Source organism: Rutidosis leptorrhynchoides, chromosome 8, assembly GCF_046630445.1.
Source record: "Rutidosis leptorrhynchoides isolate AG116_Rl617_1_P2 chromosome 8, CSIRO_AGI_Rlap_v1, whole genome shotgun sequence".
Taxonomy (NCBI): domain Eukaryota; kingdom Viridiplantae; phylum Streptophyta; class Magnoliopsida; order Asterales; family Asteraceae; genus Rutidosis; species Rutidosis leptorrhynchoides.
Window position 1 is genome coordinate 6812570 of NC_092340.1, and position 14714 is coordinate 6827283.

The following is a 14714-nucleotide window of genomic DNA, read 5'->3' on the forward strand; positions in this document are numbered from 1 at the left end:
TAAATCAATACAAATTCATAAGAAGTTATAAAAATGATATTAGTTGATATAGCTTTCTTTGTTTTCATCAACATCGTAATACCACACATTGTTAATTAATTTATCAAGTATTAAAGGAACAAGAAGAAAGGGTGGTTGATACTTGCCTTAATCGATTGATCCTTGTGACGATTTTAATATTAATAAAACATATCTCAATCTTGATTATAATTAAAGAATCAAGAAGCAAAGGTAGATAAAGGTGTGTTGATGTATATGCATCGATGTATGTATGTGTAAATAATGAAAATTAAATGAAACAAGAAAGGGTATGTTGGTGTCTGCGAATATGTGTGTGTGTGTTTTGTTACTATAGCTTGAAAATTGAATCACAAGGATACATAACACCATGGAGCAACACGTATACATACACACACCAAACCCACCGCCCCATTTTATTATTTATGTACTTAACATGTGTTTTATCCGTTATCTAAAACACGATGCTTCCGTTAGGCAGTTCTAACGAAGCCTAAATCACTCAAACAGATATTTTCTGTGACCATCGTCACGAGCACATTAATTTAGTCACATAATAAATTATCAACACATAATTTATTATTTCACCACTTATAATTAATTATACAATTTACTCATAAGTTAAATATCGTATTTAAATTATAATAATAAAATAACACAATATTCCTATTTCATTTAGGCCCATAACTAGGATGTTACAAATCTACCTCCCTTAAAAAGATTTCGTCCTCGAAATCTGGTCACGTTCGAACAAAGGAGTTTATTTGGTTAGTCACTTCACTAAAGTCACATGTTCTCATCACAACCTCTATTTTCTAGTTCAAGTTCGAGTCCAAATGGTAAAACTCATTTACCCTAACTTACATAGTTAGTTAAATCACGGTCCACAAGTTTCAAATTACAGTTTTCACAGTCTTACTTATCAAGACTAACAGTCAAATCTAACCCTTTGTCATTCGAAACCAAACACTGTTCCCCATAAATTGCAAAGGATAGTTAATTTTCATGACAAACACCGTCCACTACATTGACATTTATCACGAAAATCTTTCAACCAGCCACTGGCGTCCACAATTCCACGGTCAATTTATCAGTCAAGGTCCAAAATCATATTATTATGTCACTTGGTACCATCAAATTCACTACTTTGTTATCATATTTAACTCTTTACACAGTTAAATTCCCTCAAATTTCCAAGCAAAGGCAACTGAATTCCATTTATTTCACTAAATTATGTGTTCACGTCCACAAAACATGTCTTTAATTCACCAAAATTGTCTATGCTAGTCATTTCATTCTCAATTATTTCATTATCTTTCTATCAGTTCATGTTCCAAGTATGATTCAAGTCATCTAAATTTCCTTCAGTTTCCCAGAATTCCTGTATGATTTACCACAATATACTTTTGTTGGCCAGAGGCGAGTATATTCTTCTAAATCATACTCTTATTCTGAGTTACACGATAAGGAAAATCCTATATGGTTTACACTTTGTCATGACACACACTTCCTGTTAAGAATCAGTAAACTATTAAATTAGAAAAATTCACTTTATCACTAGTCAACAAGTCCCACTAGTTATAGGTTTATTAGGGAACAGTCCAGGTAACATGTCATCAATCATTGAGAATTCCATACACATACACATACACATGATTATTTATCCAAATTTTATCTAGTCATCCCTCACAACCTGTCAGAGTAGTCTAAAATCAATTTACTGATCACACCATTTGCAATTTAATACCAGTCCGGGCATTATCATTCCCATTCCCAAAGGTTACAACCATCAAATGAGGATGTCACGTGGTCATCCAAGCATAGGAATTTATTAAGTCACAGCATTCTATCTTAATGATACACTAGTCATAATTCCAAACATTAACTCGACTCTATCTTCAAGTCATAACATATACACGGTATCAATCACTACTCAGGTCAAAGGTTTCCTTATCTTTTAGAGACAACATAGGGAGAACTACTGACAATTCCTTTATGACTGGTCACCACAAAAGTCACGAGGGTCCAGAAAAGAAAATAATTCCTTAAAGCACCACTACAAATTTTGTACCACTAGTCCAGTCATGCATATCAAAATAGTAAGACAATTATCACACTTGAAAGTTCAGTCCTGATCTACAGACACGCAAATCACATATAATATATCAACGGAACATAGGGTTCAAGTCCATCATCATGCACATGTGGACTAGTATCCAATCCTAATCTCTACGGGCCACTACAGTAATTCCGTCAATCAAGTAAAAGGAATATATCTTATATAGGACCTACGTAGTCTTATAGGATCCTGCATTTCGCTGTAACAAGTCTGATACAACAGACAATTCACATGTAATTTATATAACAATTAAATCACAAAGAGCATAGGAACCATGTCACATGCATCATTTCTGATAAGTCACAGAGAACATGGTAGTCAATTCACATAAGTTCTAAGACATTTTTATCAGACTATGCATATCACTATATTTAGTCGAGCATAACAAACATGCGGTATCATATGCAGTACCGAACCAATAAATCTCTCTAATCATGGCAAGCATATTTAACACATCACATCTGATCAGTTTCACAGAATATGGCAATCACAAAAAGCATGACAACCAATCAAGGGGAATAAATCCCAATAATGTCACTAATAGCTTCAGACACAGCTGTTGTGACTAAAGTCGTCAAACCACTGGCTACTTCTACCTTATTAGGAAGAAGCAATCACGTCACAACTGGTCTTAGTCAAGCACAATATATAACAAATAGGCATTTGTTTACAATTAAATAGTACACTAATAATTACACCAATGTAACAAGGGCGTACCTTTTTAAATAAGAAGATATCTTTTTATCTATCAACACATCGATTTCACCCGCACCCCTGACCTCGCTGTAACACTAGTATCTCATCACTGAAGCGACCGTCATCGAAATTTGTTCCAGTTGTCGCCATTCCATCTCATATATTCTTGACTGGTCACACTCAATTCTGAAATCATCCAACAGAGCTCTGATAATGCTGATAATGCAGAGGGTCAACGGGGCATCCGCAGGGTTTGATCGATTGCCATACCTGTCTTATCACAACAACTCACACAAAAGCTTAGTAGATAATCCGTTAGTACTTATCACTAACCATAATTATCTAATCAGATAACACCTACATTCATTTATCCCTTTCCCCCACGGGTATGTTTGACACATCTCAGGGTTTGGGAACATGACACTCACGTGTACATGCTGCCAAACCTACGCTCTGATACCAATTTATAACACCCCAGAAATTTTTTTTTAAATACACAGCGGAAGTCAATTATTAACTATTAATCACACATATAGTCATATTCCAAAAAATCACTGGTGTTATTTAATTACAGATCATGTTATAATGTCGTTTACATAAAACATCAGAGTCACACTGTGTCAAACATCTTCATTTGCCCGACAATACCCACCAAAAGCTGCTAATACACACCTGCAGGGCAAAACACTGTGAGGGAATTAGCGCACCGCTAAGTGAATGGAAGTATCAAATAGGATATCACTATAAGCTCTAAGCACAGCTTAAGGTCACAAGTCACAGGCTACTGGGTCACTAGCACAGAAATGATCACAAGAGGACCGGCGGCATGGCCGGGCCATTAACTACTAGCTGATCGGGCTAGAGTTTACCGATAGTCCTTAATACTGAAACACTGGTATAGTCTTCCAGACGTGACGCACTCGTCGTTCACACTATACCACCACATCAGTTACACAAGGACCCAACCCAATTCCTATCGTACAAGACACCCCGCTAGGAATGGTTGACCTCTTCCGTCGCACATAACACCTCGACGGGATCACTGAGTGTACACATAATCACATAATATCACAGTCACTGGTCACTGACTAAAGGCACAATCTAATCATACATATCACTGGTCACTGGGAGCATATCACTAATCATAACACAAGACACTACACTGTCTTAGCACTATATAACAATATCCGAAAGGATAGTTCCACTCACCGATATCAGCAAAACTCAGTGGTCTTATATTACTGAGTCTTCACATCCACTTTATCACCTGAGAATAAACACTGAAAATTTTATTAAGTAACATCACCATCAGCCCGTAGTATGATATTGTCCGCTTTGGACACAAGGCGATCACCGACGGGCTACCCGCGCACGAGTACAACCCCGGATCGCACTTCTACCTCACGGATTTGCTTCTCGGGTAAACACCCTCAAAACGCGTCATACCAGAAGAGGTATCCACACCCTTATAAGGAGTGCTTTGTTTTCCTCTCCCACTGATGTGGGACGAGTCTGTTACAACTCTCCCCCCCTTCGGGACACTGCGTCCCTGCAGTGCACATCGATGCGGGCCCCAGCTCTGATACCATAAGTAACATCACCATCAGCCCGTAGTATGATATTGTCCGCTTTGGACACAAGCCGATCACCGACGGGCTACCCGCGCACGAGTACAACCCCGGATCGCACTTCTACCTCACAGATTTGCTTCTCGGGTAAACACCCTCAAAACGCGTCATACCAGAAGAGGTATCCACACCCTTATAAGGAGTGCTTTGTTTTCCTCTCCCACCGATGTGGGACGAGTCTGTTACAAAAATGTTTCTTGAGATCCTTGTACATCTTTCCTGCTCCGTGATGTATTGAATATCTCGTTTTATGTGCTTCCCCAAGTACCATTTCTCTCACATCCCCAAACTTTGGTACCCAAATTCTGTCATTCCTATACCGGGTTCCGTCTTCCTGAATATTAAGATGTTTCTCCGATCCTTTGGGTATTTCATTCTTTATATTTCCTTCTTTTACAACTCTCTGTTGCGCCTCCTTTATTTGAGTAGTAAGGTTAGTACGAATAATTATATTCATAGCTTTTGCCCGTATAGGTTCTCTGTCTTTTCTACTCAAAGCGTTAGCTACCACATTCGCCTTCCCCGGGTGGTAACGAATCTCAAAGTCATAATCATTTAACAATTTAATCCATCTACGCTGCCTCATGTTCAGTTGTTTCTGATTAAATATGTGTTGAAGACTTTTGTGGTCGGTATATATAATACTTTTGACATCATATTAGTAGTGCCTCCAAGTCTTTAATGCAAAAACAACAGCACCCAATTCAAAATAGTGAGTCATATAATTTTGCTAGTGAATCTTCAATTGTCTAGACTCGTAAGCAATTACTTTCGTTCGTTGCATTAATACACAACTGAGACCTTGCTTTGATGCGTCACAATAAATCACAAAATCATCATTCCCTTCAGGCAATGACAATATAGGTGCCGTAGTTAGCTTTTTCTTCAATAACTGAAACGCTTTCTCTTGTTCATTCTTTCATTCAAATTTCTTCCCTTTATGCGTTAATGCAGTCAAGGGTTTTGCTATTTTGGAAAAATCTTGGATGAATCTCCTGTAGTAACCAGCCAGTCCTAAAAATTGGCGTATATGCTTCGGAGTTTTCGTAGTTTCCCAATTTACAACGGTTTCAATCTTTGCCGGATCAACCTGAATACCTTCTTTGCTCACGACATGTCCGAGGAATTGAACTTCTTTCAACTAAAATGCACACTTGAAAACTTAGCATACAGTTTTTCTTTCCTCAATAATTCCAGTACTTTCCTCAAATGTTCTTCATGCTCTTGATCATTCTTTGAGTAAATAAGTATGTCATTGATGAAAACAATGACAAACTTGTCGAGATATGGTCCACACACTCTGTTCATGAGGTCTATGAACACAGCTGGTGCGTTAGTCAAACCAAACGGCATAACCATAAACTCGTAATGACCGTACCTGAAAGCAGTCTTCAGAATATCATCCTCCTTCACCCTCATTTGATGATATCCGGAACGTAAATCGATCTTCGAATAAACCGACGAGCCTTGTAGCTGATCAAATAAATCATCGATTCTCGGTAGTGGATAACGGTTCTTGATGGTAAGTTTGTTCAACTCTCTATAGTCGATACACAACCTGAATGTACCATCTTTCTTTTTGACAAACAAAACAGGAGCTCCCCAGGGTGATGTACTTGGTCGAATGAAACCACATTCCAGAAGTTCTGGTAATTGACTTTGTAATTCCTTCATTTCGCTGGGTGCGAGTCTGTATGGAGCACGAGCTATTGGTGCAGCTCCTGGTACAAGGTCTATTTGAAATTCAACGGATCGATGTGGGGGTAGTCCCGGTAATTCTTTCAGAAATACATCGGGAAATTCTTTTGCGACGGAAACATCATTGATGTTCTTTTCTTCAGGTTTGACTTCTTCGATGTGTGCTAGAATGGCATAGCAACCTTTTCTTATTAGTTTTTGCTCCTTCAAACTACTAATAAGATTTAGCTTTGCGTTGCTCTTTTCTCCGTACACCATTAAGGGTTTTCTCTTTTCGCGCATAATACGAATCGCATTTTTGTAACAAATGATTTCTGCTTTCATCTCTTTCAGCCAGTCAATTTCGATTATCACATCAAAACTTCCTAACTCTACTGGTATCAAATCAATCTTAAATGTTTCGCTAACCAGTTTAATTTCTCGATTCCAACATATTTTATCTGCTGTAATTAATTTACCATTTGCTAATTCGAGTAAAAATTTATTATCCAAAGGCGTCAATGGGCAACTTAATTTGGCACAAAAATCTCTACTCATATAGCTTCTATTCGCACCCGAATCAAATAAAACATAAGCAGGTTTTTCATCAATAAGTAACGTACCCGTAATAAGCTCCGGGTCTTCCTGTGCTTCTGTTGCATTGATGTTGAAGACTCTTTCACGGCTTTGCCCATTTGTATTTCCTTGGGTTGGGCATTTACTCTTGACATGGCCTGGTTTTCCACATCCATAACAAATAAAGGTGGCATTACTTGTCCCGACGTTACTGGTTGCATTATTTTTGTTAATCACCGGTCCGTAGATTTCACACTTCGTTGCGCCATGACCACCTCTATTACAATTAGTATGCGTTGTCGTGCAGAACCCAGTCGGATGGTATCCTTCACACCTCTGGCATGGTTTTTGCCTTTTGCTATTATTGTTGGGATGGTTGTTGTTGTGGTTGTTGTTGTTGAAACGTTTGTTGTAATTGTTGTTGTTGGGATTGCGATTGTTGTTGTTGCGATTGATGTTGCGGTTGTTGGGATAGTTGTTGCGATTTTGATTGTGATTGTTGTGGTATTGGTGACCCTTGTCACTGGTTTCCTCTCACTTTCTCTTGAGTTGTTTCGTGTTGGCTTCTTCGGTCGCCTGCTCTTTAATTCGTTCCTCAATTTGATTTATAAGTTTGTGAGCCATTCGACTTGCCTTTTGTATGGAAGCGGGCTCGTGTGAACTTATATCCTCTTGGATCCTTTCCGGTAACCCCTTCACAAATGCGTCAATCTTCTCTTCTTCATCTTCGAACGCTATTGGACACAATAGGCACAATTCTGTGAATCGTCGTTCGTAGGTGGTAATGTCGAATCCTTGTGTTCGTAATCCTTTAAGCTCTACTTTGAGCTTATTTACCTCGTTTCTGGGACGGTACTGCTCAGTCATCAGATGTTTGAATGCTAACTACGGTAGTGCGTATACAGTATCTTGTCCCACCTGCTCTAGATATGTATTCCACCATGTTAACGCAGTACCTGTGAAAGTATGCGTAGCGTACTTTACTTTGTCTCCTTCGGTACACTTACTTATGGCAAACACCGATTCAACCTTTTCGGTTCACCGCTTCAATCCGATTGGACCCTCGGTTCCATCGAATTCCAAAGGTTTGCAGGCAATGAATTTTTTGTAGGAGCATCCTACACGAGTTCCTGTGGAATTTGTTCCACTGCTGGAACCAGAGTTATTGTTATTATTTTGCATTGCTGCTTACACCGCAGCTATGTTCGCAGCAAGAAAGGCACGGAACTCTTCCTCGCTCATATTCACGGTGTGTCGAGTAGTTAGTGCCAATTTCTTCAAAAATAACCAAAAGAAATAAGTTAATCATATAGAATATTAAGAGTAGCCAATAGTATTTCGTAGCATAATATGAACTTATTTATAAAAGGTTTTTCTTCATATTAGAGTTTTATAGTTTAATTCGGGTAGTACCTACCCGTTAAGTTCATACTTAGTAGCTAATATACAATTCAACTACTACAATTCTATATGAAAAACTGATTACAAAAATGTTTCATATTCAAACTTTTATATAAAATTTTACAAACTTACAATACCGCTATTATACATATAGCATGAAATATAACACACAATAACTTTGATACAAAACATTTGTGACAACGATCCTAGTTAATACGCAAGTCGTTCAGCAAAGGCAATGAAGATACGTAATTCATACGTCCAGAAACAAGTCATGCATTCTGGTTTTACTTGGACTACTTCCCACCCTTGGTCTTGTGGAACATAACCGTTATGGCCGTTGACAAGACATCATGTAGTAATATCGTCAAAAGGATGGGGATTACGTAATGCCCAGCATCCCCGTAACAATCTAAAAGCCTTGTTTCTCACCCCAACTACTGAGTCCATCACTTGTGGGAATGTTTTATTTAACAGTTGTAATCCGATGTTTTTTTTCTCACTTTGGTGAGAAGCGAACATTACTAACCCGTAAGCATAACATGCTTCCTTATGTTGCATGTTAGGAGTTCTTTGTATTGCACGAAGTCCTATGTTGGGATATGTTGAGTCAAAATAGTTTCTCAACCCGTAGCGTAAAATTACATCTGGGTTCCCCGCATTCAATGTCTTAAAGAAAACACGGCGTAACTTAAAGTCTCCCCAATGTGATATACCCCACCTATCAAAGGAAAACCTTTTATAAATTAAGGCATTTCTGAAAAGTATTTCAAATGTTTGACAAGTTAATTTCGCCATAACTAATTGTGCTGATGAATTCTGACTGACTCTAGACAAAATTTCCTCAATCATATCCTCTGGTAGGTCTTCTAAAATATTCATTTGTCTACTATTAACGTCCATTTTGTGTTATTATACTGTAAAATAGACAAGGATTAGATTCGTAAAAGATAATTAACAAACAATACAAGCAATTTTTACATAGAACATAAAACTACAAGCACACTACAATACCTATATTACACAACATGATTACAATCCTCTAATCTGAATCACTAGTTTCTTCTTTTTCGGACCAGGTTCGTTTTCCTAATTTTTGAGGGATATATGGCATTTTCCATAATGGTTTAGAAAAACCTGGTGGTTTAGAGGTTCCCGGGTTATTGTTACAATTTAGAAAATACGGATGTTGCCGATACCTATAAAGTTCATCGAATCAGGTTTCTCTATTTTTATACCTTTTCCCTTATTATTTTCTTTTGCTTTATTAAATTGAGCCGAGGTAATTTCTATAACATCATCGGAATCCTCATCGAGATCTGATTCGGAAAATTGGTAATCTTCTCAATATTTTGTTTCCTCGACGGAAACACCATTGACCATTATTAACTTTGGTCCGTTGATTGAGGATATTCATTTATTTATCTGTTTTTCTGTGGTTCTTAATATGTCCCCCTCTGGAACATCTTCTTCTTCCGGTTCCTCTTCTTCTGGTTCCTCTTCTTCCAGTTCCTCTTCTTCCGGTTCTTCAGGAACTTGTGAATCTTCCCAATATATATTCGACTCTTCATTATTATTAGGTGAGTCGATGGGATTTTTACTAGAGGTAGACATCTATCAAGCAATATCAAACATGTTAAGAGATTAATATATCTCATAATATTTACATGTTAATAATATATAGCTTCCAACAAAAAAAATGTTAAACAATCGTTTTTTTAGAGAAAAGTATACGGTCGAAGTCCAGACTCACTAATGCATCCTAACAAACTCGATAAGACACACTAATATAAATTTTTCCGGTTCTCTAAGACCAACGCTCTGATACCAACTGAAATGTCCCATTCATATTGATTATAAATGTTCCATATTAATTGATTTCGTTGCGAAGTTTTGACCTCTATATGAGACATTTTTCAAAGACTGCGTTCAATTTTTAAAACAAACCAATACTTTTTTTTTAAATATTACGACGATTATCAAATAATGAAAATCTAAAATATAGCATTTTCACAAGACCATTACATAATGGTTTACAATAATATTACACAACAACATATGTCTTCGAATGCAGTTTTAACAATATTAAACAAGCATGGACTCCAAATCTTGTCCTTATTTTAGTATGCAACAGCGAAAACTCTTAATAATCACCTAAGAATAAACATGCTTAAAACGTCAACAAAAATATTGGTGAGTTATAGGTTTAACCTATATATTATCAAATCATAATAATAGACCACATGTTTTCATCTTTTAATAACATACAATCTGTATAAAAAGCATTCATATGTTAAACACCTGGTAACTGACATTAACAAAATGTATATAGAATATCCCCAAAACAGAAATCCATCTGTACAAATAACTCGAAGTACTAAAGCATACCATTTTCCAGTATGGGGGGAGTTAGTGCCCGTAGACCTACCTTTAGGATTCGCGTCAATTAGGGTGTCTGTTCCCTAATTCTTAGGCTACCAAGCTAAAAGGATGATATTCGGTATTCATAATCCAACATAGAATGTAATTTCAAGCACTTGTGTCTATTTTGTAAAACATTTATAAAACTGCATGTATTCTCATCCCAAAAATATTAGATTTAATAGTGGGACTATAACTCTCTTTCACAGATTTTACTTCGTCGAAAGATAAGACTTGGCCACTGGTCGATTCACGAACCTATAACAATATGTACATATATATCAAAGTATGATCGAAATATATTTACAGCATTTTTTTTATATTTTAATGTTTTAAGTTTATTCAGTTAGCTGTCCTCGTTAGTAACCTACAACTAGTTGTCCACATTTAGATGTACAGAAATAAATTAATACATATTATCTTGAATCAATCCACGACCCAGTGTATACACGCCTCTGGCTAGATCACAAATCAAAGTATATATATTTTTGGAATCAACCTCAACCCTGTATAGCTAACTCAAACATTACTGCATATAGAGTGTCTATGGTTGTTCCAAATAATATATATACATGGGTCGATATGATATGTCAAAACATTGTATACGTGTCTATGGTATCCCAAGATTACATAATATGTTAGAATACATGTATAATAAAATATAAGTTAGCTAGGATATGATTTATGTAAATTTGTTATAACATTTTCGTAGCTACAACAAGTAAAATTTTCCAATCTTGTTTTACCCATAACTTCTTCGTTTTAAATCCGTTTTGAGTGAATCAAGTTGCTATGGTTTCATATTGAACTTAATTTTATGAATCTAAATATAAAATGTATAAGTTTATAGTCGGAAATACAGGTTACATGTCATTTACTAAAGAGGTATTCATTTCCGTCGAAAGAACGACATCTTGATGACCATTTTGAAAAACATACTTTTACTTTGAGTTTAACCATGATTTTTGGATATAGTTTCATGTTCATAAGAAAAATCATTTTTCCAGAAGAACAACTTTTAAATCAAAGTTTATCATAGTTTTTAATTAACTAACCCAAAATAGCCCGCGGTGTTACTACGACGGCGTATGTCCGGTTTTACGGTGTTTTTCGTGTTTCCAGGTTTTAAATCGTTAAGTTAGCATATCATATAGATATAGAACATGTGTTTAGTTTATTTTAAAAGACAAGTTAGAAGGATTAACTTTTGTTTGCGAACAAGTTTAGAATTAACTAAACTATGTTCTAGTGATTACAAGTTTAAACCTTCGAATAAGATAGCTTTATATGTATGAATCGAATGATGTTATGAACATCATTACTACCTCAAGTTTTGTGGATAAACCTACTTGAAATGAAAAAAATGGATCTAGCTTCAAAGGATCCTTGGATGACTTGAAAGTTCTTGAAGCAGAATCACGACACGAAAACAAGTTCAAGTAAGATCATCACTCAAAATAAGATTGTTATAGTTATAGAAATTGAACCAAAGTTTGAATATGAGTATTACCTTGAATTAGAAAGATATCTTACTATAAATAAGAAAGATTTCTTGAGGTTGGATGAACACTCAAAGTGGATTTGCAAGATTGGAAGTAAGCTAGTAAACTTGAAAGTATTCTTGATTTTATGAAACTAGAACTTGTGGAAGGGATCACCTTCTTCTTGTCTCCAATGATTTAGTAGACTACGAACCCATCCCCAATTCATCCAAAATTGATGATGGCTAATTGGTTGATCCATTCCGGTAACACTATCTTCGGAGCTCAAGTGAAAATCCATATCAGAATAGCTGTCGGAATTCGAGGGACTTGAACTAGTTGCGAGTTCCATCTTGTACGGTTAGATAAAGTGTTTTCGATATGAAATAATTTTCGAATGTCAGATGATATTCTAATTACATAGAATACATAACTATAATACAGAAGATCCCATAGATTACGGAGGGAATTAAGGAAACGTGTCAGACAAGATTTAATGTGATAGGATATGAATTTGTCTGTACACTATCCATGCAATAATTGCAATAAGACGTGTCGAGACTGACAATGATAGGTAGATATTTTTTGATAAAGAACGGTAAGCAAAACTTTTGACATGCAGACCAGGTTCAAGTCCAGACTTATTAATGTAACCTAACAACTACTAGGTCGAAGTCCAGACTCATTAATGCATCCTAACGACTACTAGTTAGACACACTAATGCAAGACCTGGTTCCCTACGACCACCGCTCTGATACCAAATTAAAGGACCCGTTCATACTGATTATAAACGATTCACAATAGTTAATTTCATTGCGAGGTATTTGACCTCTACATGCTACATTTTACAAACAATGCATTCATTTTTAAAAGACAAACTTTCTTTACATCGAAAGTTGACAGCATGCATACCATTTCATAATACATCCAACTATAATTGACTTAATAATAATCTTGATGAACTCAACTACTCAGATGCAACGTCTTTTGAAATATGTCATGAATGACTCCAAGTAATATCTCTAAAATGAGCAAATGCACAACGGAAGATTTCTTTAATACCTGAGAATAAACATGCTTTCAAGTGTCAACCAAAAGGTTGTTGAGTTCATAGGTTTATCATAAGCAATAAACTTCATCATTTTGATAGACCACAAGATTTAAATACAATACACCTATCTCGTGTATAAAACCATTTATCATAATGCTTAGCAGAGTAGGTTCGTATCCTTTTCTCCCCCGCAGGTTGCCTCGCGATTTTTAAATAACCGTACACATATCTCATGCACAAAAATAATACACATAACCTGTGTATAAAAATCATTCTCTCGATACATAACATTCAATTTGATTTAATTGCTCAACATGGTAACCGACCTTAACATATAATGCGCATCAATAATATCCCTAAAACAGAACATCTCGTCTGTATAATATATAAAATTCGAAGTACTAAACACCACACCCACTAGCTCTTCTGTCTAGTGAACATTCTGGGTGGGGGTGTTAAACCCGGTAGCTACCTTTAGGATTCGCATGAATTAGGGTCATACCCGTTTCTAATTCTTAGGTTACCAAGCAATAATAATCAGGGGAAATATTCACAACAATTAGTGGCAATTATAACGTCCAACTAATTCAATAATAATCCGCTGAACTTCTGTCTGCATAATAATTCATTCGAGAAATGTTTTGCTTGTGTCATATCTAGGGATGGCAAAATGACCCGTACCCGATGGAGAAAACTGAAACCCGTTATAATTGGGCCGGGTCTAACCCGAGTCCACCGGGTCATGGGCCGGGTATGGGGATGGTTACAAAAACAATTCCGGGTTCGGGTTCGGGTATGGTTTTGGATACAAACCCGTATACCCGACCCGTATACCCGACTCGCATACCCGTATACCCGGCCCGAGAAATTTTAATAATAATTTTTATGTAAAAATTTAGTATTAGTTTATATTGTTAATGTATGAAAGATTTCTCTTATGTGTTTTGAAAACGAGTATAACTTTATTCAATATAATCATATATAACAAGTTTTTGAGATGTGATATTTTATATACTTTATGTATTTGAGTATTTAATAAACTTTTCAATCAACATTTTGTATGTGATATTTTATAATACATTAAACATGAAGTGATTAAGTTATTTTCGATATTATGATTTGGTAACTTATTAAAAAATAAATACTGAATGACTAATTGGGTATACCCGTTTACCCATGGGAAAACCCGAAACCCGATAGTATGTAAGTAAATGGGGACCCGACGGGTTTCGGACCGGGTTTAGGGCAGGGTTTCTTAATTGGGTTCGGGTTCGGGATTACCTAAACCCGACCCAAACCCGACCCGATGCCATCCCTAGTCATATCGCGTCAAACATTTATAAAAACATTTCATGTATTCTCAGTTCAAAATATATTTCAAAAGCATTTAATAAAGCAGTTATAAAAATAGCGCCTGTATTCTCAGTCCCAAAAATGTAAAGAGTAAAAGGGAGCAAATGAACTCACTATCCAATATTTTGTAGTAAAAATATTCATATGACAAAACTGAACAATGCAGGTTGGCCTCGGATTCACGAACCTATATCATTTGTATATATATTAATACATATACTTGTAATCGAATAATTATGTATACATTATTATTAGTGATATAATTTTTATATTAGTAACTTATATATTTCAT